Raw genomic sequence first — 25,668 nt, 5'->3', positions numbered from 1 at the left:
AGGTGTCCCTCGGCGCCGCATCCGTCACACTTTTTGGCTGCCCGGCAGGTTTTTGCCAGGTGCCCGTCCTCATTGCAGTTGTGACATCTGACGATGTCACATGTGTTTGTTTTGTGGCCGGACCGTCTGCACTTGCTGCAGAAATCCGGCATCCTGGGGTAGTAGAGGTACCCCCTGTCGGCTCCGATGTTGAAGCGAGCCGGGGGGTGCTGGAAACCGTCAACGCCCTCTGGGTCCTCCTTCAGGAGGACTCGGTACTGGCGTTTGCCGTACCAGACGCCTTCGTCCCTGACCTCTGTCGGTTTTCCCACTACGGTTACATACCTCCCTAGGTACGCTGTTACCCGCTCCGCTGGTACATAGGGATTGTACGTGCAAACCGTAATGGTCCTCTGGTTCGTCTTCCTCATAGGCTCCGGCCTGAAATCAGAGAAACCAGGGTGCTTACCTTTCTCCCTGACCAGTCTCGTTGCCTTTTCGTATGCCGCGTCCGTGGCCATGTAGGCCTCCATGTATCTCTCTGCCTTGTTGTCCTGGAGGCAGTAGAGATCGCCGGCCACCAACTGCAAGATCCCTCGCAGGAAGGTCATGAAAAAGACCTTAGCAGTCGGCATCGGCTCCGTCTTTTTTGTCCAGTGGAACCGGATCAAAGTCCTCTTGTCCGCCATCTCTGAGGGAGAAAAAAGGGAACAAAAAGGGGAAAAAAAGGAGGGAAAGAGAGAGAGCAAAAGGAGCAGCGAGGGAGCCCTGGCCTTTGTCCTTGTGGGCAAAGCCCAGCTAGGTGCAGGCGCAGGAGGAGAGAGAGAGAGGAGAGCGGAAAGTGCTTCCGGGTCTCAAGGAAGAAAGCAAGCACCGCGGGCAGGCCACGTGTACCTGCTCCCAGCCAAGAGGCCAAGGAGGCAGAGAGAGAGAGAGGGAGCGGATAGCGCTTCCGAGTCTCGAGGTGGAAAGCAAGCACCGCGGGCAGGCCACGTGTACCTACTCCCAGCCAAGAGGCCAAGGAGGCAGAGAGAGAGGGAGAGAGAGAGAGGGAGCGGATAGCGCTTCCGAGTCTCGAGGTGGAAAGCAAGCACCGCGGGCAGGCCACGTGTACCTACTCCCAGCCAAGAGGCCAAGGAGGCAGAGAGAGAGGGAGAGAGAGAGAGAGAGCGAGAGAGAGAGGGAGCGGATAGCGCTTCCGAGTCTCGAGGAAGAAAGCAAGCACCGCGGGCAGGCCACGTGTACCCACTTCCAGCCAAGAGGCCAAGGAGGCGGAGCAAGAGAAAGGGGGAGGGGAGAGGAGAGGAGAGAGCAGAGAGAGAGAACGTTGATGCCGGATTCCACCCAGCTCAGCTGCTGCTTGGCCTTAACCCCCTAGGCTCAACCTAGAGCGATACCAGCTCAAGCACTCTTCAGAATCTTCGATCGCCTTCTAGACCTCTGGCAAGACAAGAACTGCGGGCATGCCACTTGAACTTGATCTTAGCCAAAAGGCCGAGAAGCGATGCCCACAAAGGCGCGGACCGACGCGCGGGCGTTCCGCTGGCGCACAGTGGCGCAGGCCGACTCCTCTGGAGCCCGGGACCCGCGCAGCCGCCGGCCTCCCTGCAGCCAGAGGCCTGCCGCGGGACTCTGCTCCCCCTCTCTCTTGCCTGCCCGCCTGCCTTCCTGCCAGTCCCGGGCGGGGGCCCTGCTCTTTGATCTTCTGTCAACGGCCCGACAACGACCGCAGCCGCAGGGGGCGCCAGCCGCCCGGCCTCCTTAGCTTAGGCCCCTCCCACCGGCAGCAGCTGCGCCCAACCGGCTGCAAGCGAAAGCCGAGCGCCAGCACCTGCGGGCAGAGGCAAGGGGCAGCTCTCTCTCGGGAGGGAGGGACGGGGACGCGCGCGCGCGCGCACACACGCCTGCCTGCCTGCCTGCCGAAAAAAAAGAAAGAAAAGGTGGATATACTAAGTTTTTGGGAGGGAAAACGCCCAGCTGTCGAAAGGGGCCCGCCTGCAGGGACGGGGACGGACACACACACAAGCAAGCAAGCAAGCAAGCAAGCAAGCAAGCCACGCCTGCCTCCCTGGGAAAAGGCTGAAAAACCTAAGTTTTTTGGAGGGAAAACGCACGGGAGCCGAAAAGGGGGCCGGCCTGCTTGCCCAGAGAGTCGAGACGCGGGAAAGCGCACAGAGGGAGCACGGGAACCGAGAGGGCGAGAGAGAGACAGAACACAGAGACACACAGATGGACGAGGGACGAGGGACGAGACCCGAGAAGAAGGAGCTCCAGTCCACTCCGCTTGCTTGCTCGCTCGCTCGCTCGCTCGCTCGCTAGCTAGCTAGCTAGCTAGCTACCTACCTACGTCTGTCTTTTCACCGCTGAGAGAAGGTGGTGCACCGCTCCCGGAGGCGCTGCAATACCGGGCCGATGCGTGGAGAGGACGGAGCAAGCTCCTGATCCAGCTCCCTGTTCCAAAAATCCGTTTAATATGTGGTCCCCCGATGGGGGACGTATCAGATATTAAACTGATAAGAACAGATTTTTTTTTTTTTTTTTTTTTTATTATCACAAAATACAAAATACTTCAACCAAAACCATTAAAAACCAAAAAAACTCAAAACCTCAAATCCAATACTCCAATACACCAAACATATACAAACCATCTATTAACATAATCCCACCCCTTATGCAAAACAACCAATCCCTCTTTTAAATCCAACTTATTCCCATACTCCAAACACCTCAAACCCAAAACCAACCCTCATTCAATCCCCAAACTTTTACATAATTTCCCATACTACTCTTTACTTTACTCCAGTTTTGCCACCCCTGGACAAATTTAACTTTCTTCCATACTTTGCGAGCATTATTTTCCGTCCCCCGCCGTTGCCCCCATTGCTCCCTCCTCCACTTGCAACCCCACCAATACTCTCTCCTTTCGCTGAAACAGATTCCGCTTTACTGTTTTCCCCCTTCATGGCCCCTACGGACCCTAAGGGTGGAAAGTTCTCATCATTCAATTCGATTTCTTTCACCTTTCCTGTAAAATCAAAGTTCCACGAAATCCCCTGCAATGGCGCTTTTAGCCTCCCCTCAGTGTACCCTCCCTTCTTCCATTCTTCCGTACACCGTTTCACATATTCTGCATGTTCCCTCTCCACATCGCTATCTGTAAGTTCACCAGTATACCATCCCTCATCTTCAATATCACTACTTCTTCCCTCTTCTGCTCTGGACTCTAACACCCTCATGCCAGCCTCTTTCACCTCTCCATTTCTGAATACTGCCACTTCCTTGCTTACCCTAATTTCTTTCCCGACATGTTCTCTCACACTTCTCACACATCCACCAACCTTCCTATTTTCCACAACTTCCACTTTTGCCTTCTCAACTTGTATGCCATCCTTCACCACCTCCACATTTTCACCCTTAACTCCCTCAATGCACCCACCCTTACCCTCCTTAACTAATTCCCTAACCTCACTAATCTCCTTACTCCTAAACTCCTCATTTACTACGCCTACCTTATCTGTCTTTATCCCATCCTTTCCATTCTCCCCCCTGCGTCCCACACATTCTCCTGTACTCTTCCTCTCTACCTCCTCCACTTCCTGTGTCACGCCTTTTGCAACCTCCTTAACCTCCTCCTGACCCCTATCCTTCTCTTCCACCCCTTCCTTTCCAGATTCCACTCCTACCTTCTCCATTCCTGTTTTTCCAATCTCCTCGTTACTTCCTGCACAATCTCCTTTACACATCCTTCCCACCTCCTCTACATTCAAACTCTCTGTTTGCAAGTCATTTGTCACCTCCTTATCACACTTACTCTCAGACTCGCATTCCACTAAACTCTCAGCCACATTCACCGTATTTTCACTCCTCCCAACCTCACAATTGACACCTATACTACCTTCCAAATCATCTTTCGCCGCACGTTTACCACCCGCAACCAAATCCCCCTCTGACGCCTTAACACCCTTTCCTTCTTCCTCCTCCCTCACTTTACTTCCAAACCCACCCATCTCTTCCCGTACCTGCAATACCTGCCCCTCCTCCCCTTCCACCTCGTGACCTTCACCACCCCCTCCCTTCACCACACAATTTTTATATAAATGCCCCAATCCCCCACACGAAAAACATTTAACCCCAATCTTACATTCTTTCACTGTATGACCTTGAACAAAACATCGTCCACAAAACACTATCGAACAATGTGCAGCAAAATGCCCCAATCTTCCACATCTTCTGCACACCAACGGCTGTCCTAGATAGGACAGACAACCCATCCCTGTCCCGATCTCAAAAAACGGTGGAGGGTGTATCACCCCCGCTTCAATAGATTCCCCAAAACGCAATCTCACCCAAAAAACCCGTTTCCCAGTCCAAACCCCTTTTGGATCCAGTTCTCTCTGTCCTCTCCCATGCAAAAACACAAACCCTTTCAAAAAATCAACAATTTCCTCTTCTGAAACAAACGGATCAGAAATATGCACAGTCATCCTCTTCAGATCCCCTGCAAACATTGGGTCCACTGAGAAGAAGCTCAACGGAGCCTCCTCTCTCTTCTCCTGAATCTTCCCCAACAACTCAAAACACAAATCACTAGAAACTAAAGTTAACTCAAATATACCACGTTCACAAAAGTCTTGTAAGCAAAAAATGTCCCGTAAACATAAGCCCAAAACCTCCTCCAAAATTAAAGTCACAAACTTATCTCGAGTCCATCTTCCTTGTCCATCTCGTCTCCGCAGCACGAAGCGAAATGAATCCTTCCGTCGCTCCTTCCTCGCCCAGATGTATCCCGCCAACAGCTCCATGGCTCCAAACCTCGGCACCGCTTCCAAGCCCTCAGGAAACCTCCGTCGCCCTCTCGCTCCGACCAACAGCAACTGCAGAATCCTCGTCTCGGCTTCTTCCAATCTCCTGGCTCCAGCAAAACCGCACTCCGCTCCTTCCCGTCACAGCGTCCTTCTCCACGCCTTCCCGGCCCTCTGGACTAAGATCTGAGAGAACTGCGGACAAGCCACTTGAACCCTGATCTTAGCCAAAAGGCCGAGAAGCGATGCCCACAAAGGCGCGGACCGACGCGCGGGCGTTCCGCTGGCGCACAGTGGCGCAGGCCGACTCCTCTGGAGCCCGGGACCCGCGCAGCCGCCGGCCTCCCTGCAGCCAGAGGCCTGCCGCGGGACTCTGCTCCCCCTCTCTCTTGCCTGCCCGCCTGCCTTCCTGCCAGTCCCGGGCGGGGGCCCTGCTCTTTGATCTTCTGTCAACGGCCCGACAACGACCGCAGCCGCAGGGGGCGCCAGCCGCCCGGCCTCCTTAGCTTAGGCCCCTCCCACCGGCAGCAGCTGCGCCCAACCGGCTGCAAGCGAAAGCCGAGCGCCAGCACCTGCGGGCAGAGGCAAGGGGCAGCTCTCTCTCGGGAGGGAGGGACGGGGACGCGCGCGCGCGCGCACACACGCCTGCCTGCCTGCCTGCCGAAAAAAAAGAAAGAAAAGGTGGATATACTAAGTTTTTGGGAGGGAAAACGCCCAGCTGTCGAAAGGGGCCCGCCTGCAGGGACGGGGACGGACACACACACAAGCAAGCAAGCAAGCAAGCAAGCAAGCAAGCCACGCCTGCCTCCCTGGGAAAAGGCTGAAAAACCTAAGTTTTTTGGAGGGAAAACGCACGGGAGCCGAAAAGGGGGCCGGCCTGCTTGCCCAGAGAGTCGAGACGCGGGAAAGCGCACAGAGGGAGCACGGGAACCGAGAGGGCGAGAGAGAGACAGAACACAGAGACACACAGATGGACGAGGGACGAGGGACGAGACCCGAGAAGAAGGAGCTCCAGTCCACTCCGCTTGCTTGCTCGCTCGCTCGCTCGCTCGCTCGCTAGCTAGCTAGCTAGCTAGCTACCTACCTACGTCTGTCTTTTCACCGCTGAGAGAAGGTGGTGCACCGCTCCCGGAGGCGCTGCAATACCGGGCCGATGCGTGGAGAGGACGGAGCAAGCTCCTGATCCAGCTCCCTGTTCCAAAAATCCGTTTAATATGTGGTCCCCCGATGGGGGACGTATCAGATATTAAACTGATAAGAACAGATACTACACTTGATCTTAGCCAAAAGGCCGAGAAGCGATGCCCACAAAGGCGCGGACCGACGCGCGGGCGTTCCGCTGGCGCACAGTGGCGCAGGCCGACTCCTCTGGAGCCCGGGACCCGCGCAGCCGCCGGCCTCCCTGCAGCCAGAGGCCTGCCGCGGGACTCTGCTCCCCCTCTCTCTTGCCTGCCCGCCTGCCTTCCTGCCAGTCCCGGGCGGGGGCCCTGCTCTTTGATCTTCTGTCAACGGCCCGACAACGACCGCAGCCGCAGGGGGCGCCAGCCGCCCGGCCTCCTTAGCTTAGGCCCCTCCCACCGGCAGCAGCTGCGCCCAACCGGCTGCAAGCGAAAGCCGAGCGCCAGCACCTGCGGGCAGAGGCAAGGGGCAGCTCTCTCTCGGGAGGGAGGGACGGGGACGCGCGCGCGCGCGCACACACGCCTGCCTGCCTGCCTGCCGAAAAAAAAGAAAGAAAAGGTGGATATACTAAGTTTTTGGGAGGGAAAACGCCCAGCTGTCGAAAGGGGCCCGCCTGCAGGGACGGGGACGGACACACACACAAGCAAGCAAGCAAGCAAGCAAGCAAGCAAGCCACGCCTGCCTCCCTGGGAAAAGGCTGAAAAACCTAAGTTTTTTGGAGGGAAAACGCACGGGAGCCGAAAAGGGGGCCGGCCTGCTTGCCCAGAGAGTCGAGACGCGGGAAAGCGCACAGAGGGAGCACGGGAACCGAGAGGGCGAGAGAGAGACAGAACACAGAGACACACAGATGGACGAGGGACGAGGGACGAGACCCGAGAAGAAGGAGCTCCAGTCCACTCCGCTTGCTTGCTCGCTCGCTCGCTCGCTCGCTCGCTCGCTCGCTAGCTAGCTAGCTAGCTACCTACCTACGTCTGTCTTTTCACCGCTGAGAGAAGGTGGTGCACCGCTCCCGGAGGCGCTGCAATACCGGGCCGATGCGTGGAGAGGACGGAGCAAGCTCCTGATCCAGCTCCCTGTTCCAAAAATCCGTTTAATATGTGGTCCCCCGATGGGGGACGTATCAGATATTAAACTGATAAGAACAGATACTACACTTGATCTTAGCCAAAAGGCCGAGAAGCGATGCCCACAAAGGCGCGGACCGACGCGCGGGCGTTCCGCTGGCGCACAGTGGCGCAGGCCGACTCCTCTGGAGCCCGGGACCCGCGCAGCCGCCGGCCTCCCTGCAGCCAGAGGCCTGCCGCGGGACTCTGCTCCCCCTCTCTCTTGCCTGCCCGCCTGCCTTCCTGCCAGTCCCGGGCGGGGGCCCTGCTCTTTGATCTTCTGTCAACGGCCCGACAACGACCGCAGCCGCAGGGGGCGCCAGCCGCCCGGCCTCCTTAGCTTAGGCCCCTCCCACCGGCAGCAGCTGCGCCCAACCGGCTGCAAGCGAAAGCCGAGCGCCAGCACCTGCGGGCAGAGGCAAGGGGCAGCTCTCTCTCGGGAGGGAGGGACGGGGACGCGCGCGCGCGCGCACACACGCCTGCCTGCCTGCCTGCCGAAAAAAAAGAAAGAAAAGGTGGATATACTAAGTTTTTGGGAGGGAAAACGCCCAGCTGTCGAAAGGGGCCCGCCTGCAGGGACGGGGACGGACACACACACAAGCAAGCAAGCAAGCAAGCAAGCAAGCAAGCCACGCCTGCCTCCCTGGGAAAAGGCTGAAAAACCTAAGTTTTTTGGAGGGAAAACGCACGGGAGCCGAAAAGGGGGCCGGCCTGCTTGCCCAGAGAGTCGAGACGCGGGAAAGCGCACAGAGGGAGCACGGGAACCGAGAGGGCGAGAGAGAGACAGAACACAGAGACACACAGATGGACGAGGGACGAGGGACGAGACCCGAGAAGAAGGAGCTCCAGTCCACTCCGCTTGCTTGCTCGCTCGCTCGCTCGCTCGCTCGCTCGCTAGCTAGCTAGCTAGCTAGCTACCTACCTACGTCTGTCTTTTCACCGCTGAGAGAAGGTGGTGCACCGCTCCCGGAGGCGCTGCAATACCGGGCCGATGCGTGGAGAGGACGGAGCAAGCTCCTGATCCAGCTCCCTGTTCCAAAAATCCGTTTAATATGTGGTCCCCCGATGGGGGACGTATCAGATATTAAACTGATAAGAACAGATACTACACTTGATCTTAGCCAAAAGGCCGAGAAGCGATGCCCACAAAGGCGCGGACCGACGCGCGGGCGTTCCGCTGGCGCACAGTGGCGCAGGCCGACTCCTCTGGAGCCCGGGACCCGCGCAGCCGCCGGCCTCCCTGCAGCCAGAGGCCTGCCGCGGGACTCTGCTCCCCCTCTCTCTTGCCTGCCCGCCTGCCTTCCTGCCAGTCCCGGGCGGGGGCCCTGCTCTTTGATCTTCTGTCAACGGCCCGACAACGACCGCAGCCGCAGGGGGCGCCAGCCGCCCGGCCTCCTTAGCTTAGGCCCCTCCCACCGGCAGCAGCTGCGCCCAACCGGCTGCAAGCGAAAGCCGAGCGCCAGCACCTGCGGGCAGAGGCAAGGGGCAGCTCTCTCTCGGGAGGGAGGGACGGGGACGCGCGCGCGCGCGCACACACGCCTGCCTGCCTGCCTGCCGAAAAAAAAGAAAGAAAAGGTGGATATACTAAGTTTTTGGGAGGGAAAACGCCCAGCTGTCGAAAGGGGCCCGCCTGCAGGGACGGGGACGGACACACACACAAGCAAGCAAGCAAGCAAGCAAGCAAGCAAGCCACGCCTGCCTCCCTGGGAAAAGGCTGAAAAACCTAAGTTTTTTGGAGGGAAAACGCACGGGAGCCGAAAAGGGGGCCGGCCTGCTTGCCCAGAGAGTCGAGACGCGGGAAAGCGCACAGAGGGAGCACGGGAACCGAGAGGGCGAGAGAGAGACAGAACACAGAGACACACAGATGGACGAGGGACGAGGGACGAGACCCGAGAAGAAGGAGCTCCAGTCCACTCCGCTTGCTTGCTCGCTCGCTCGCTCGCTCGCTCGCTAGCTAGCTAGCTAGCTAGCTACCTACCTACGTCTGTCTTTTCACCGCTGAGAGAAGGTGGTGCACCGCTCCCGGAGGCGCTGCAATACCGGGCCGATGCGTGGAGAGGACGGAGCAAGCTCCTGATCCAGCTCCCTGTTCCAAAAATCCGTTTAATATGTGGTCCCCCGATGGGGGACGTATCAGATATTAAACTGATAAGAACAGATACTACACTTGATCTTAGCCAAAAGGCCGAGAAGCGATGCCCACAAAGGCGCGGACCGACGCGCGGGCGTTCCGCTGGCGCACAGTGGCGCAGGCCGACTCCTCTGGAGCCCGGGACCCGCGCAGCCGCCGGCCTCCCTGCAGCCAGAGGCCTGCCGCGGGACTCTGCTCCCCCTCTCTCTTGCCTGCCCGCCTGCCTTCCTGCCAGTCCCGGGCGGGGGCCCTGCTCTTTGATCTTCTGTCAACGGCCCGACAACGACCGCAGCCGCAGGGGGCGCCAGCCGCCCGGCCTCCTTAGCTTAGGCCCCTCCCACCGGCAGCAGCTGCGCCCAACCGGCTGCAAGCGAAAGCCGAGCGCCAGCACCTGCGGGCAGAGGCAAGGGGCAGCTCTCTCTCGGGAGGGAGGGACGGGGACGCGCGCGCGCGCGCACACACGCCTGCCTGCCTGCCTGCCGAAAAAAAAGAAAGAAAAGGTGGATATACTAAGTTTTTGGGAGGGAAAACGCCCAGCTGTCGAAAGGGGCCCGCCTGCAGGGACGGGGACGGACACACACACAAGCAAGCAAGCAAGCAAGCAAGCAAGCAAGCCACGCCTGCCTCCCTGGGAAAAGGCTGAAAAACCTAAGTTTTTTGGAGGGAAAACGCACGGGAGCCGAAAAGGGGGCCGGCCTGCTTGCCCAGAGAGTCGAGACGCGGGAAAGCGCACAGAGGGAGCACGGGAACCGAGAGGGCGAGAGAGAGACAGAACACAGAGACACACAGATGGACGAGGGACGAGGGACGAGACCCGAGAAGAAGGAGCTCCAGTCCACTCCGCTTGCTTGCTCGCTCGCTCGCTCGCTCGCTCGCTAGCTAGCTAGCTAGCTAGCTACCTACCTACGTCTGTCTTTTCACCGCTGAGAGAAGGTGGTGCACCGCTCCCGGAGGCGCTGCAATACCGGGCCGATGCGTGGAGAGGACGGAGCAAGCTCCTGATCCAGCTCCCTGTTCCAAAAATCCGTTTAATATGTGGTCCCCCGATGGGGGACGTATCAGATATTAAACTGATAAGAACAGATACTACACTTGATCTTAGCCAAAAGGCCGAGAAGCGATGCCCACAAAGGCGCGGACCGACGCGCGGGCGTTCCGCTGGCGCACAGTGGCGCAGGCCGACTCCTCTGGAGCCCGGGACCCGCGCAGCCGCCGGCCTCCCTGCAGCCAGAGGCCTGCCGCGGGACTCTGCTCCCCCTCTCTCTTGCCTGCCCGCCTGCCTTCCTGCCAGTCCCGGGCGGGGGCCCTGCTCTTTGATCTTCTGTCAACGGCCCGACAACGACCGCAGCCGCAGGGGGCGCCAGCCGCCCGGCCTCCTTAGCTTAGGCCCCTCCCACCGGCAGCAGCTGCGCCCAACCGGCTGCAAGCGAAAGCCGAGCGCCAGCACCTGCGGGCAGAGGCAAGGGGCAGCTCTCTCTCGGGAGGGAGGGACGGGGACGCGCGCGCGCGCGCACACACGCCTGCCTGCCTGCCTGCCGAAAAAAAAGAAAGAAAAGGTGGATATACTAAGTTTTTGGGAGGGAAAACGCCCAGCTGTCGAAAGGGGCCCGCCTGCAGGGACGGGGACGGACACACACACAAGCAAGCAAGCAAGCAAGCAAGCAAGCAAGCCACGCCTGCCTCCCTGGGAAAAGGCTGAAAAACCTAAGTTTTTTGGAGGGAAAACGCACGGGAGCCGAAAAGGGGGCCGGCCTGCTTGCCCAGAGAGTCGAGACGCGGGAAAGCGCACAGAGGGAGCACGGGAACCGAGAGGGCGAGAGAGAGACAGAACACAGAGACACACAGATGGACGAGGGACGAGGGACGAGACCCGAGAAGAAGGAGCTCCAGTCCACTCCGCTTGCTTGCTCGCTCGCTCGCTCGCTCGCTCGCTCGCTAGCTAGCTAGCTAGCTAGCTACCTACCTACGTCTGTCTTTTCACCGCTGAGAGAAGGTGGTGCACCGCTCCCGGAGGCGCTGCAATACCGGGCCGATGCGTGGAGAGGACGGAGCAAGCTCCTGATCCAGCTCCCTGTTCCAAAAATCCGTTTAATATGTGGTCCCCCGATGGGGGACGTATCAGATATTAAACTGATAAGAACAGATACTACACTTGATCTTAGCCAAAAGGCCGAGAAGCGATGCCCACAAAGGCGCGGACCGACGCGCGGGCGTTCCGCTGGCGCACAGTGGCGCAGGCCGACTCCTCTGGAGCCCGGGACCCGCGCAGCCGCCGGCCTCCCTGCAGCCAGAGGCCTGCCGCGGGACTCTGCTCCCCCTCTCTCTTGCCTGCCCGCCTGCCTTCCTGCCAGTCCCGGGCGGGGGCCCTGCTCTTTGATCTTCTGTCAACGGCCCGACAACGACCGCAGCCGCAGGGGGCGCCAGCCGCCCGGCCTCCTTAGCTTAGGCCCCTCCCACCGGCAGCAGCTGCGCCCAACCGGCTGCAAGCGAAAGCCGAGCGCCAGCACCTGCGGGCAGAGGCAAGGGGCAGCTCTCTCTCGGGAGGGAGGGACGGGGACGCGCGCGCGCGCGCACACACGCCTGCCTGCCTGCCTGCCGAAAAAAAAGAAAGAAAAGGTGGATATACTAAGTTTTTGGGAGGGAAAACGCCCAGCTGTCGAAAGGGGCCCGCCTGCAGGGACGGGGACGGACACACACACAAGCAAGCAAGCAAGCAAGCAAGCAAGCAAGCCACGCCTGCCTCCCTGGGAAAAGGCTGAAAAACCTAAGTTTTTTGGAGGGAAAACGCACGGGAGCCGAAAAGGGGGCCGGCCTGCTTGCCCAGAGAGTCGAGACGCGGGAAAGCGCACAGAGGGAGCACGGGAACCGAGAGGGCGAGAGAGAGACAGAACACAGAGACACACAGATGGACGAGGGACGAGGGACGAGACCCGAGAAGAAGGAGCTCCAGTCCACTCCGCTTGCTTGCTCGCTCGCTCGCTCGCTCGCTCGCTCGCTAGCTAGCTAGCTAGCTACCTACCTACGTCTGTCTTTTCACCGCTGAGAGAAGGTGGTGCACCGCTCCCGGAGGCGCTGCAATACCGGGCCGATGCGTGGAGAGGACGGAGCAAGCTCCTGATCCAGCTCCCTGTTCCAAAAATCCGTTTAATATGTGGTCCCCCGATGGGGGACGTATCAGATATTAAACTGATAAGAACAGATTTTTTTTTTTTTTTTTTTTTTTTTATTACAAAAATACAAATTACTTCACACCAAATACCATTAAAACCAAAATAACTCAAAACCTCAAATCCAATACTCCAATACACCAAACATATACAAACCATCTATTAACATAATCCCACCCCTTATGCAAAACAACCAATCCCTCTTTTAATTCCAACTTATTCCCATACTCCACACATCTCAAACCCAAAACAAACCTCATACAATCCCCAAACTTTAACATAATGTCCCATACTACTCTTTACTTACTCCATTTTTGCCACCCCTGGACAAATTCAACTTTCTTCCATACTTTGCGGGCATTATTTTCCGTCTCCCGTCGCTGCCCCCTTTACTCCCTCCTCCACTTCCAACCCCACCATTACTCTCTCCTTTCGCTGAAACAGATTCCGCTTTACTTTTTTCCCCCTTCATGGCCCCTACGGACCCTAAGGGTGGAAAGTTCTCATCATTCAATTCAATTTCTTTTACCTTTCCTGTAAATACAAAGTTCCACGAAATCCCCTGCAATGGTGCTTTTAGCCTCCCATCAGTGTACCCTCCCTTCTTCCACTCTTCCGTACACCGTTTCACATATTCTGCATGTTCCCTCTCCACATCGCTATCAGTAAATTCACCAGTATACAATCTCTCGTCTTTAATATCACTACCTCTTCCCTCCTCTGCTCTAGACTCTAACACCCTCATACCAGCCCCTCTCGCCTCTCCACCTCTGAATACTGCCACTTCCTTACTTTCCCTCATTACTTTCCCGACCTTCTCTCTCACACTTCCCACACATCCACCAACCTTCTTATTTTCCACAACTTCCACTTTTGCCTTCTCTGCTTGTATGCCATCCTTCGCCACCTCCACTTGTTCAAACTTAACTCCCTCAATACGCCCACCCTCACCCTCCTTAACTAATTCCCTAACCTCACTAGTCTCCCTACTCCTAAACACCTCATTCACTACACCTTCCTTATCTGCCCTTATCCCATCCTTTCCATTCTCCCCCCTACTTCCCACACATTCTCCTATACTCTTCCTTTCTACGTCCTCCACTTCCTGTGTCACACCTTGTGCAACCTCCTTACCCTCCTCCTGACCTCTATCCTTCACCTCCGCCCCTTCCTTACCAGATTCCACCTCTACCTTAACTTTCTCCGTTCCCACTTCTCCAATCTCCTCCTTCCTCCCTGCACAATCTCCTTTACACATCCTTCCCACCTCCTCCACTTCCAAGCTCTCTGTCTTCATATCTTTAGTTACCTCCTTATCACACTTGCTCTCAGACTCACATTCCACTAAACTCTCAGCCACAGTCACCGTACTTTCACTCCTCCCAACCCCACCAATGTCACCTATATTACCTTCCACCTCATCTTCCGCCGTACATTTATCACTTACAACTAAATCCCTCTCAGACGCCTTAACACCCTGTCCTACTTCCTCCTCCCTCTCTTTACTTCCAAGCCCACCCATCTCTTCCCGTACCTGCAATACCTGCCCTTCTTCCCCTTCCACCTCGTAACCTTCACCACCCCCTCCCTTCACCACACAATTTTTATATAAATGCCCAAATCCCCCACACGAAAAACACTTAACCCCCTTCTTACATTCTTTCACAGTATGTCCCTGAACAAAACATCGTCCACAAAACCTTATCGAACATTGTGCAGCAAAATGCCCCAATCTTCCACATCTTCTGCACACTAGGGGCTGTCCTGGATAGGACAGACAACCCATCCCTTGCCCAATCTCAAACAGCGGCGGAGGGTGTATCACCCCCGCTTCAACTGTTTCCCCAAAACGCAGTCTCACCCAAAAAACCCTTTTCCCAGTCCAAACCCCTTTGGGATCCCGTTCTCTCAGTCCTTTCCCATGCAGAAACACAAAGCCTTGCAAAAAATCAACAATTTCCTCTTCTGAAACAAACGGATCAGAAATATGCACAGTCATCTTCCTCAGATCCCCTGCAAACATTGGGTCCACGGAGAAGAAGCTCAACGGAGCCTCCTCTCTCTTCTCCTGAATCTTCCCCAATAACTCAAAACATAAGTCACTAGAAATTAAAGTTAACTCAAAAATACCACGTTCACAAAAGTCTTGTAAGCATAAAATGTCCCGTAAACATAAACCCAAAACCTCCTCCAAAATCAAAGTCACAAACTTATCTCGGGTCCATCTTCCTGGTTCATCTCGTCTCCGCAGCACGAAGCGAAATGAATCCTTCCGTCGCTCCTTCCTCGCCCAGATGTATCCCGCCAACAGCTCCATGGCTCCAAACCTCGGCACCGCTTCCAAGCCCTCAGGAAACCTCCGTCGCCCTCTCGCTCCGACCAACAGCAACTGCAGAATCCTCGTCTCGGCTTCTTCACATCTCCTGGCTCCAGCAAAACAGCACTCCACTCCTTCCCGTCACAGCGTCCTTCTCCACGCCTTCCCGGCCCTCTGGACTAAGATCTGTGAGAACTGCGGACAAGCCACTTGAACTCTGATCTTAGCCAAAAGGCCGAGAAGCGATGCCCACAAAGGCGCGGACCGACGCGCGGGCGTTCCGCTGGCGCACAGTGGCGCAGGCCGACTCCTCTGGAGCCCGGGACCCGCGCAGCCGCCGGCCTCCCTGCAGCCAGAGGCCTGCCGCGGGACTCTGCTCCCCCTCTCTCTTGCCTGCCCGCCTGCCTTCCTGCCAGTCCCGGGCGGGGGCCCTGCTCTTTGATCTTCTGTCAACGGCCCGACAACGACCGCAGCCGCAGGGGGCGCCAGCCGCCCGGCCTCCTTAGCTTAGGCCCCTCCCACCGGCAGCAGCTGCGCCCAACCGGCTGCAAGCGAAAGCCGAGCGCCAGCACCTGCGGGCAGAGGCAAGGGGCAGCTCTCTCTCGGGAGGGAGGGACGGGGACGCGCGCGCGCGCGCACACACGCCTGCCTGCCTGCCTGCCGAAAAAAAAGAAAGAAAAGGTGGATATACTAAGTTTTTGGGAGGGAAAACGCCCAGCTGTCGAAAGGGGCCCGCCTGCAGGGACGGGGACGGACACACACACAAGCAAGCAAGCAAGCAAGCAAGCAAGCAAGCCACGCCTGCCTCCCTGGGAAAAGGCTGAAAAACCTAAGTTTTTTGGAGGGAAAACGCACGGGAGCCGAAAAGGGGGCCGGCCTGCTTGCCCAGAGAGTCGAGACGCGGGAAAGCGCACAGAGGGAGCACGGGAACCGAGAGGGCGAGAGAGAGACAGAACACAGAGACACACAGATGGACGAGGGACGAGGGACGAGACCCGAGAAGAAGGAGCTCCAGTCCACTCCGCTTGCTTGCTCGCTCGCTCGCTCGCTCGCTCGCTAGCTAGCTAGCTAGCTAGCTACCTACCTACGTCTGTCTTTTCACCGCTGAGAGAAGGTGGTGCACCGCTCCCGGAGGCGCTGCAATACCGGGCCGATGCGTGGAGAGGACGGAGCAAGCTCCTGATCCAGCTCCCTGTTCCAAAAATCCGTTTAATATGTGGTCCCCCGATGGGGGACGTATCAGATATTAAACTGATAAGAACAGATTTTTTTTTTTTTTTTTTTTTTATGTTTTATTAGAAATCAGTAAAAACAGTGCTTTAAAAGTTTACACTACCCTCCACCTTTACACCCATGTGATCAAGTCCTTCCAACGTTCACGTGCCGCGGCGAATCCCCATCGGAGGACGTCCCACCGAATCCTCCGTGAGACGTCCCTCTTAACTTTCTTTAAGATGGCCGGCACTGATCTCTCTACTCCGTGTTTGACCAGCTCAGATCTTGCGTCCCAGACGTGGAGCTTGGTCAGGCTGATAAGGAGCCATAGCAGAAACGCCGCGTTCCATCTTCGGGAACCAGCCACACCCTTCATTACCGTGTTCAGCGTCAAGAGGGACCCCAGGCCTACCTGTGCGTACAGGTGCTGACTAGACCTCCACACCCTCTGCACGAACCCGCACTCCCAAAAGACGTGGTTGACTGTTTCTTCCCCTGTGCAGCCGAGCCTCGGGCACTGGCTCTTCTTTGACAGTCCGTGCGAGTACATGACGGCCCTGACCGCCATTCGACCCCACACACCAAGCCAGTTCAGATCTTTGAGCCTGTTGTCCAGGCCCTTTGGTTGGGCCTGCTGCCAGATGTCACTGGGCACACCCAGGAGCGCTGGCCTGTCCTGTGCTGTGACCACCAAATACATCCTCCTATGGCTCAGCGCTACTTCCTTGTCCCGTACCTCTGGGTGTGCCCGCAGCCACTGCACTGCGTGGCGGTAGTGCAGTGGGAGCCGCTCAGCCTTCGGGGTCGTGTTCTTCCAGGCGGCCAGGTGTCGCATACTCGCTGCCAGCCAGAGACTCACGAACCGGCCGCACAGGTGGGGCGGGTTACCGTGCAGGATGACGCACAGGTTGGCGACGAAGACGCAGTCCAACTTCACTGGGAAGTTCGGGATCCCTCTGCCTCCTTCCACGATAGGTCTGCACATGTCTGTCCGGCGGATCCGTTCGTATGAGTGGCCCCACACGAAGGTAAAAACTGTTCTTACCAGTTCCTTCCTCCTCCTTGCTGGTAGGGGGTACACTACTGCCAGGTGGAGAAGCAAGGGCAGGATCTCCACCTTCAGCACCAGCGCCTTCCCTATCCACGTCAGGGATCGTTGCTGCCAAAGGCCCAGCTTCTGCTTGATCTTCCGGAACCTGGCCTCCCAGTTCAGTCCTGAGGGGTCCAAGGTGTGAAATAGGACCCCCAGGATTTTCACCGGGTCCGTTGTGTGTCTTAGTCCTCCGGCGATCTCTGGTACGTACGACCAGGTTCCAAACAGCTTCACCAGGCTCTTGGCGCGATTCAGTTGGGCGCCGGTGCCTCTGGAGTAGGCCTCCACGATTTCCAACACTCTCCCCAGACTCCTGTCAGAGCTGAGGAAGAGCGTTACGTCGTCCGCGTAGGCCGCAGTTTTGGCTTCCTGCCCACCTCCACCTGGCACTTTAATTCCCTCCACTCCAGGGTCCTTCCGCAAGGGGTCTAATAGCAGCTCGAGGAAGATGACGTACAGCAGGGGCGAGAGTGGGCATCCCTGTCGCACACCACACCTTACCGGAATCCTCCTCCCTACTGCTCCGTTGACTCTTACCCGGGACGCAGCGCCGTTGTAGAGCGCTTCAATCCACCTGACAAAGACGTCAGGCAGACCCTTCTTCCTCAGGAGTGCCCACAGGATCCCGTGATGGACCCGGTCGAACGCCTTTGCTTGGTCTAGGCTTACCAGCATGAGCGGCAGGCCTCTGTCCTCCACCCAGGCGATGATGTCCCGGATCAGCTGCAGGGTCCAGCTGATCTTCCGGCCTGCCACGCCACATGTCTGGTCCGCCCCGACCAGCGCCGGCATCACCGTTCTCAGACGGCCGCCCAGCACCCTGGCCAAGATCTTATAATCGGTGCACAGGATCTGGATCGGCCTCCAATTTCCCAGGTCCGCCTTGTCTCCTCCCTTGTAGATCAGAGTCACGACGCCGGTCTTCATCGAGAGGCCCAGTTCATTGCTGTCCAGGGCCTCATTGAAAACCTGCACCAGAAAAGGCTCTAGTTGATCCCAGAAGGTCCGGTAGAATTCCGCTGGTAGGCCGTCGACTCCGGGGACGGTCCCCTTCTTCAATCCAAACAATGCTGTTTTTATTTCCGCCCCCGTCACAGGCCCAACCAGCAAGGCGGGATCGTCTACCGCCTTTTCTACACCCTCCAGGAGCCTCTCCTTGATGCTGGCGTCGATCTCCTTCTCCTGGAACAAGGCTGTATAGAAAACTGTGGCACACTCCAGCATCCCGGGCAAGTCTGTGGCTGCAGTCCCATCCTCGCGCCGTACACTTTCGAAGCAGCAGCGCTCCTGCTGCTTCCTCACGGCGCTGAAGAATTGGGGTGAGCACTGTTCTTCTCCCTCCTTCCAAACTCCCCGCAGCCTGAAAAGAAAGTTCTTTGCTCTCTGCAGCCACTTTTCCCTAAGCAGGCTCCTGACGTTGGCGATCTTCTCGCCGTCGAAGGCGCCCCCCTGGTTCAGCTGCTCATACAGTGCTTCCAGCTCCTCTTGGAGCTGGGCGCACTGGCGTTCCTCCAGACTCCGCCGGATCCAGCAGTATCGCCTGGTGACCGTTGCGAGAGTCTGTTTGCACGATTCCCACCAGTGCACCGCAGAGCTATAGAGCTCCCTTTTCTTTTCCAGGTCTTTCAGCACTGTCTCGATCTTCCTTCGGTATCTCTCCTCGTGAAGAACTTGTTTGTTCAGCTTCCAGTACCCAGCCTGGAAGCGCGGGTCCTCAACACCGAAGGAGACCGTGAGCAGCCGATGGTCCGAGAACCAGGTAGGGGTCACTTGCCTGCTTAGCGTTGTCCACTTCACAGTAGAGAGGATGTAGTCGAGGCGTCGAAAACTCCCTCTTCCATTGTCCCAGGTGTGATGTGCAACGTTCTTAAACCCATCTCGAAGGCCAAAATCCGCGATCAAGGACCTCAACAGATGAACTCCCTGGCCGTGCGGGTCTCCCAGGTCGATGTTGAAGTCGCCGCCTACAATCAGCTCTCTGTTGGTGTACAGCACGGGCTCCAGGTCTTTCAAAAAGGAGCCCTGCTGCCTTCTGTCTGCTGGGGCGTATACGTTAACCAGCCTTATCTTCACTCCCCTCCAGGTTCCGTCCACCACCAGCAGACGTCCGGGAATTACTGAGCTGACTGTTTGGGCGGCGAACCCTGGCAAGCCGCACAGGATACCCACACCAGAGGAGTTCACCCCTCCGACGCTCCACCACGAAGGACCCTTCCTCCACTCCCTCTGAAGGGTCCTCACGTCGTCGAGGTCCTTGAGATGGACTTCCTGCAGAAAGATCACATCCAGATACCTTCGAGACAGGTAGGAAAACACTGCCACTCTTTTTTCCTGCTTCCTCAGACCCCTCACGTTAGCTGTTGCAACTGTGAGGGTCATGGCGGGTCTTGAGGGGGGCTGTCACTCTCCATTCCCTCCGATCGGCTGGAATCAGGTGAGCTCGCCGTCCCTGCTGTACTCTCCGAGCTGCCATCCTCTGTGTCCATAAAGTGGACCACGCGGCTGTCCGGGGACTCTCGTTCCGGAGTTGGCGTTTCAGGCTGGCAGTAGACTACGGGGCTGCCATCGTCCGTTACGTTGGCCGCCACTGAGTAGACGGCCAGCATTGCCGCCCCTGACCCCTGCCCTGGGGGGAGAGATTCCGAGGTGCTTTCGGCCTCGGAGTCACTCGAGGCCGTCAAAACTCCCTCCTCCTCTTCCATCCCCTCAGAGTCTGCGAAGTCTCCCGGGTCTTCCTCCTGGCCTTCCTCCTCGGCCGTCCTCTTCTTCTTTTCCTGCGTCTCCTGTTGACGCCTTTCCGCCCTCTGCCTCTTTGACCTCCTCTTCTTCCCTGCGCCCTGCAGGATTACCATCCCCTCCTCCTCTGTTGGCGTCGGTGTCGGTGTCGCAGTTCTTCCCCCGTCCTTCAGGGGGCGCCCCTTCTTCACCACCTCCGCCCAGGTTCCGGCCCCTCCGTCTGCTCCTCCTGATGTTCCCGGATTTTCACCGTCCCCTCCCTGCGCCGTCTCCAGTTGCTCCACGTCGGAGCCCCACGACGTTCCTGGTCGCTCTCCGTCCTCTTCTCCCTGGTGCACCTCTCTCCCCTGTCTTCCTCCCTTCTTCTCCCCCTTACCAGGGGGTCTGCTACCCTTCGGCCGGCCTTCCCCCTCACTAGCCTCGTCTTCCTGCGCCATCCACTCTCTGACCGCCTCCTCCATGATCTCCTCCTCGGTGGCCGCCTTCTCCGCGGCCGCCTTCTTCGTGGCCGCCTCCTCCGTGGCCGTGCCCCTCTTGTTACACTGCCGGAACAGGTGGCCTCTATCCCCGCACAAAGAGCACTCTTTCACCTTGCACTCTCTGGTTTGATGTCCCTGACAGCCGCACTTGCCACATTTCTCCGCCGTACATGCCCCCTCTCGGTGTCCGAAGGCCCGGCACCTCCTGCAAAAGTCAGGCTGATCCCAATAAAACATGTACCCCCTACCTCCTCCGATGGCGAATGTGCCTGGTGGGTGGCTGTATCCGTCCTTTGCTGTTTTGTCCTGCCGCAACTCCACCAGATACCGACGTTTTCCCGTCCACACAGTACGTGTGTCCTTGAGCCCCAAGGGACCCGCCTTCACATCCACGTACCTGCTTAGGAAGGTACTCACGTCGGCGTCTTTCACAAACGGATCGAACATGTGCAAAACCACCCACCTCTTGCTGTCGCTCTGCAGTCCCCCACACTCATACTCCGGAAATCCGCCGTTCTTAATGATCTCAGTGCATTTCCCTACCATTCTCTTGTGGATATCGGCGCTGATGAAGGTGGTGTCCATGAATTTCTGTGGCTGGTTCCCCTGCACACACAAGATCTCTGATGCCTTCAGCCCCAAAGCTCCAAACAGGACGTCATCCTCGAACTTCTCCCTTCCAGGTGGTGCCGTCTCCGGCTTCCAGCGGAAGCGGAGAGTCCACTTAATGCTGGGGTCCTTCCCAGCCCTCCTCGCCTCTCCAGGCCCTGCAGCCATGGTTGGGCAGCCTTTCGGCCACCAAAACAGCCAAGGAATGCAAAGCCGGGTGAAAAATCAAAAGTCCGACGTCCAAAGGCAAAAAATCGTAGTCCAAAAGCAATCCGGGTCCAAAATCCAGGCAATCCAAACGTGTCGACGCAAAGCTGTCCTCTCGATCCTCTCTCCCTCGACCTCTGACCTTAGCCAAAAGGCCGAGAAGCGATGCCCACAAAGGCGCGGACCGACGCGCGGGCGTTCCGCTGGCGCACAGTGGCGCAGGCCGACTCCTCTGGAGCCCGGGACCCGCGCAGCCGCCGGCCTCCCTGCAGCCAGAGGCCTGCCGCGGGACTCTGCTCCCCCTCTCTCTTGCCTGCCCGCCTGCCTTCCTGCCAGTCCCGGGCGGGGGCCCTGCTCTTTGATCTTCTGTCAACGGCCCGACAACGACCGCAGCCGCAGGGGGCGCCAGCCGCCCGGCCTCCTTAGCTTAGGCCCCTCCCACCGGCAGCAGCTGCGCCCAACCGGCTGCAAGCGAAAGCCGAGCGCCAGCACCTGCGGGCAGAGGCAAGGGGCAGCTCTCTCTCGGGAGGGAGGGACGGGGACGCGCGCGCGCGCGCACACACGCCTGCCTGCCTGCCTGCCGAAAAAAAAGAAAGAAAAGGTGGATATACTAAGTTTTTGGGAGGGAAAACGCCCAGCTGTCGAAAGGGGCCCGCCTGCAGGGACGGGGACGGACACACACACAAGCAAGCAAGCAAGCAAGCAAGCAAGCAAGCCACGCCTGCCTCCCTGGGAAAAGGCTGAAAAACCTAAGTTTTTTGGAGGGAAAACGCACGGGAGCCGAAAAGGGGGCCGGCCTGCTTGCCCAGAGAGTCGAGACGCGGGAAAGCGCACAGAGGGAGCACGGGAACCGAGAGGGCGAGAGAGAGACAGAACACAGAGACACACAGATGGACGAGGGACGAGGGACGAGACCCGAGAAGAAGGAGCTCCAGTCCACTCCGCTTGCTTGCTCGCTCGCTCGCTCGCTCGCTCGCTAGCTAGCTAGCTAGCTAGCTACCTACCTACGTCTGTCTTTTCACCGCTGAGAGAAGGTGGTGCACCGCTCCCGGAGGCGCTGCAATACCGGGCCGATGCGTGGAGAGGACGGAGCAAGCTCCTGATCCAGCTCCCTGTTCCAAAAATCCGTTTAATATGTGGTCCCCCGATGGGGGACGTATCAGATATTAAACTGATAAGAACAGATACTACACTTGATCTTAGCCAAAAGGCCGAGAAGCGATGCCCACAAAGGCGCGGACCGACGCGCGGGCGTTCCGCTGGCGCACAGTGGCGCAGGCCGACTCCTCTGGAGCCCGGGACCCGCGCAGCCGCCGGCCTCCCTGCAGCCAGAGGCCTGCCGCGGGACTCTGCTCCCCCTCTCTCTTGCCTGCCCGCCTGCCTTCCTGCCAGTCCCGGGCGGGGGCCCTGCTCTTTGATCTTCTGTCAACGGCCCGACAACGACCGCAGCCGCAGGGGGCGCCAGCCGCCCGGCCTCCTTAGCTTAGGCCCCTCCCACCGGCAGCAGCTGCGCCCAACCGGCTGCAAGCGAAAGCCGAGCGCCAGCACCTGCGGGCAGAGGCAAGGGGCAGCTCTCTCTCGGGAGGGAGGGACGGGGACGCGCGCGCGCGCGCACACACGCCTGCCTGCCTGCCTGCCGAAAAAAAAGAAAGAAAAGGTGGATATACTAAGTTTTTGGGAGGGAAAACGCCCAGCTGTCGAAAGGGGCCCGCCTGCAGGGACGGGGACGGACACACACACAAGCAAGCAAGCAAGCAAGCAAGCAAGCAAGCCACGCCTGCCTCCCTGGGAAAAGGCTGAAAAACCTAAGTTTTTTGGAGGGAAAACGCACGGGAGCCGAAAAGGGGGCCGGCCTGCTTGCCCAGAGAGTCGAGACGCGGGAAAGCGCACAGAGGGAGCACGGGAACCGAGAGGGCGAGAGAGAGACAGAACACAGAGACACACAGATGGACGAGGGACGAGGGACGAGACCCGAGAAGAAGGAGCTCCAGTCCACTCCGCTTGCTTGCTCGCTCGCTCGCTCGCTCGCTCGCTCGCTAGCTAGCTAGCTAGCTAGCTACCTACCTACGTCTGTCTTTTCACCGCTGAGAGAAGGTGGTGCACCGCTCCCGGAGGCGCTGCAATACCGGGCCGATGCGTGGAGAGGACGGAGCAAGCTCCTGATCCAGCTCCCTGTTCCAAAAATCCGTTTAATATGTGGTCCCCCGATGGGGGACGTATCAGATATTAAACTGATAAGAACAGATACTACACTTGATCTTAGCCAAAAGGCCGAGAAGCGATGCCCACAAAGGCGCGGACCGACGCGCGGGCGTTCCGCTGGCGCACAGTGGCGCAGGCCGACTCCTCTGGAGCCCGGGACCCGCGCAGCCGCCGGCCTCCCTGCAGCCAGAGGCCTGCCGCGGGACTCTGCTCCCCCTCTCTCTTGCCTGCCCGCCTGCCTTCCTGCCAGTCCCGGGCGGGGGCCCTGCTCTTTGATCTTCTGTCAACGGCCCGACAACGACCGCAGCCGCAGGGGGCGCCAGCCGCCCGGCCTCCTTAGCTTAGGCCCCTCCCACCGGCAGCAGCTGCGCCCAACCGGCTGCAAGCGAAAGCCGAGCGCCAGCACCTGCGGGCAGAGGCAAGGGGCAGCTCTCTCTCGGGAGGGAGGGACGGGGACGCGCGCGCGCGCGCACACACGCCTGCCTGCCTGCCTGCCGAAAAAAAAGAAAGAAAAGGTGGATATACTAAGTTTTTGGGAGGGAAAACGCCCAGCTGTCGAAAGGGGCCCGCCTGCAGGGACGGGGACGGACACACACACAAGCAAGCAAGCAAGCAAGCAAGCAAGCAAGCCACGCCTGCCTCCCTGGGAAAAGGCTGAAAAACCTAAGTTTTTTGGAGGGAAAACGCACGGGAGCCGAAAAGGGGGCCGGCCTGCTTGCCCAGAGAGTCGAGACGCGGGAAAGCGCACAGAGGGAGCACGGGAACCGAGAGGGCGAGAGAGAGACAGAACACAGAGACACACAGATGGACGAGGGACGAGGGACGAGACCCGAGAAGAAGGAGCTCCAGTCCACTCCGCTTGCTTGCTCGCTCGCTCGCTCGCTCGCTCGCTAGCTAGCTAGCTAGCTAGCTACCTACCTACGTCTGTCTTTTCACCGCTGAGAGAAGGTGGTGCACCGCTCCCGGAGGCGCTGCAATACCGGGCCGATGCGTGGAGAGGACGGAGCAAGCTCCTGATCCAGCTCCCTGTTCCAAAAATCCGTTTAATATGTGGTCCCCCGATGGGGGACGTATCAGATATTAAACTGATAAGAACAGATTTTTTTTTTTTTTTTTTTTTTTTTTTTTTTTATTAGAAAACAGTTCATTACAGTTCTTAAATTCTACCAAACATCAAACAACAATCACATTTCTAATAAAACATAACAACCCAACCCAAATAACAAAACGCATACAACAACCCAGGGTAACACAAAAAACATTCATAACTTAACATAAACCCCACCTCTTAAAACCTCCCAACTTCAAACTGAAACATTACACAGCAAACATAAATCCTTAACCCATCCATATTTCTTACAGTAATTCCCAAAACCATATTACTCTCTAACCCAAAAACACATTTCCATAGTCCCACCCCATATTCAAATGACCTCCTTCCCTACTTAATCTCCTCACCTCCTCCCTCCCCATCAACTTAACCTCCCAACTTCAACCAAATCCATTACACAGCAAAAAACCCAAAAACTTAACATCTCCATATTCACTTGCATTAACTCGTAGAACCCCCAACCCATATAACTCCATACCCAAAAAAACCTCATATCCATAATCCCACCCCTTATGCAAATGCCTCCATCCACTCTTGATCAGCCCAACACACTTATTTTCACTCCCTCTCTCCCAGTTGCTTCATCTATTTCCGTCATTAATATTCCATCACTCCTTATCCTCTCAAACCCATCCATTCACACTCATTAGCACTCCCCCGCCCAATCTCAACACAAACCATTACTCTGTCCACCTTTCACCACTCATCCCTTTCCTTTCTTTTTCCCTTTTTTCTTAGCTGTCTGTCCCGCCTTTACCTCACCCTTCTCATTCCCTTCATCCTTCAAATCAACAGTCAAAGACAATACACTTTCCCCAGCATCACCATCCACCCACCGAAAACCGCGTTTACTTAAACCCTTATCACCACCTGACGCTTCTCTCTCCGCACTCCCCGCACCATTCACCCTACTTTCAATCTCACTCTCATCAACCGAACATACACTAACATTCATACCTACACCCTGTCCTATCACACCCCCAGCCATCCTCTCAACCGTATACCCTTGCCTCTCCATATCCAATTCACACTCTTTCACAAAATCCGAATACTGTCTCTCTTCATCGCTGTCCATAAACTCCCCATGCACTACCACATCTTCAGGACTGTAAAATCCTCTCTGCTCATCACTCTCTTCTTTTCCCATATCTCCCATATTCCTATCCACACGATTTACATTCACACTTGTTTTCACAGTTCCCGCACAGTACCGATAACTGTGCCCTGGCTCATCACACCGGTAACACCTCCGCTCTTGAGCACAATTCCTGGCCACATGACCCGTCTTCCCGCACCTTTTACAGTGTACGAACTTACATTCTGCAGCAAAATGTCCAC

General features: G+C 57.5%; 11 non-coding genes and 1 pseudogene across 11 annotated transcripts; all 12 read right to left on the bottom strand.

The window, feature by feature from the left end:
- Nucleotides 1–2,350: 2,350 nt before the first annotated feature.
- Nucleotides 2,351–2,543, bottom strand: LOC148647357 (U2 spliceosomal RNA). Its single transcript, XR_015927104.1, has one exon. It is a non-coding gene; the product is annotated as a U2 spliceosomal RNA (small nuclear RNA).
- A 3,350-nt stretch (nt 2,544–5,893) lies between these two features.
- On the bottom strand, nt 5,894–6,084 carry LOC148647356 (U2 spliceosomal RNA). The gene has a single exon (XR_015927377.1). It is a non-coding gene; the product is annotated as a U2 spliceosomal RNA (small nuclear RNA).
- Nucleotides 6,085–6,953: 869 nt separating this feature from the next.
- LOC148647355 (U2 spliceosomal RNA) lies at nt 6,954–7,144 on the bottom strand. The gene has a single exon (XR_015927376.1). It is a non-coding gene; the product is annotated as a U2 spliceosomal RNA (small nuclear RNA).
- Nucleotides 7,145–8,013: 869 nt separating this feature from the next.
- On the bottom strand, nt 8,014–8,204 carry LOC148647354 (U2 spliceosomal RNA). The gene has a single exon (XR_015927375.1). It is a non-coding gene; the product is annotated as a U2 spliceosomal RNA (small nuclear RNA).
- An 865-nt stretch (nt 8,205–9,069) lies between these two features.
- LOC148647353 (U2 spliceosomal RNA) lies at nt 9,070–9,260 on the bottom strand. The gene has a single exon (XR_015927374.1). It is a non-coding gene; the product is annotated as a U2 spliceosomal RNA (small nuclear RNA).
- Nucleotides 9,261–10,125: 865 nt separating this feature from the next.
- Nucleotides 10,126–10,316, bottom strand: LOC148647352 (U2 spliceosomal RNA). The gene has a single exon (XR_015927373.1). It is a non-coding gene; the product is annotated as a U2 spliceosomal RNA (small nuclear RNA).
- An 869-nt stretch (nt 10,317–11,185) lies between these two features.
- Nucleotides 11,186–11,376, bottom strand: LOC148647351 (U2 spliceosomal RNA). Its single transcript, XR_015927372.1, has one exon. It is a non-coding gene; the product is annotated as a U2 spliceosomal RNA (small nuclear RNA).
- Nucleotides 11,377–12,241: 865 nt separating this feature from the next.
- On the bottom strand, nt 12,242–12,435 carry LOC148647350 (U2 spliceosomal RNA). The gene has a single exon (XR_015927088.1). It is a non-coding gene; the product is annotated as a U2 spliceosomal RNA (small nuclear RNA).
- Nucleotides 12,436–15,790: 3,355 nt separating this feature from the next.
- On the bottom strand, nt 15,791–15,994 carry LOC148647349 (U2 spliceosomal RNA; annotated as a pseudogene).
- Nucleotides 15,995–22,049: 6,055 nt separating this feature from the next.
- LOC148647348 (U2 spliceosomal RNA) lies at nt 22,050–22,240 on the bottom strand. Its single transcript, XR_015927371.1, has one exon. It is a non-coding gene; the product is annotated as a U2 spliceosomal RNA (small nuclear RNA).
- An 869-nt stretch (nt 22,241–23,109) lies between these two features.
- Nucleotides 23,110–23,300, bottom strand: LOC148647347 (U2 spliceosomal RNA). Its single transcript, XR_015927370.1, has one exon. It is a non-coding gene; the product is annotated as a U2 spliceosomal RNA (small nuclear RNA).
- Nucleotides 23,301–24,165: 865 nt separating this feature from the next.
- On the bottom strand, nt 24,166–24,364 carry LOC148647346 (U2 spliceosomal RNA). Its single transcript, XR_015927096.1, has one exon. It is a non-coding gene; the product is annotated as a U2 spliceosomal RNA (small nuclear RNA).
- Between the last annotated feature and the right edge of the window lie 1,304 nt (nt 24,365–25,668).

This window comes from Lepisosteus platostomus, chromosome 15 (genome assembly GCF_059453375.1).
Source record: "Lepisosteus platostomus isolate fLepPlt1 chromosome 15, fLepPlt1.hap1, whole genome shotgun sequence".
Taxonomy (NCBI): Eukaryota; Metazoa; Chordata; class Actinopteri; order Semionotiformes; family Lepisosteidae; genus Lepisosteus; species Lepisosteus platostomus.
The sequence above is the reverse complement of the archived record's forward strand: the minus strand, read 5'-3'. Positions and strand labels throughout refer to the sequence as shown.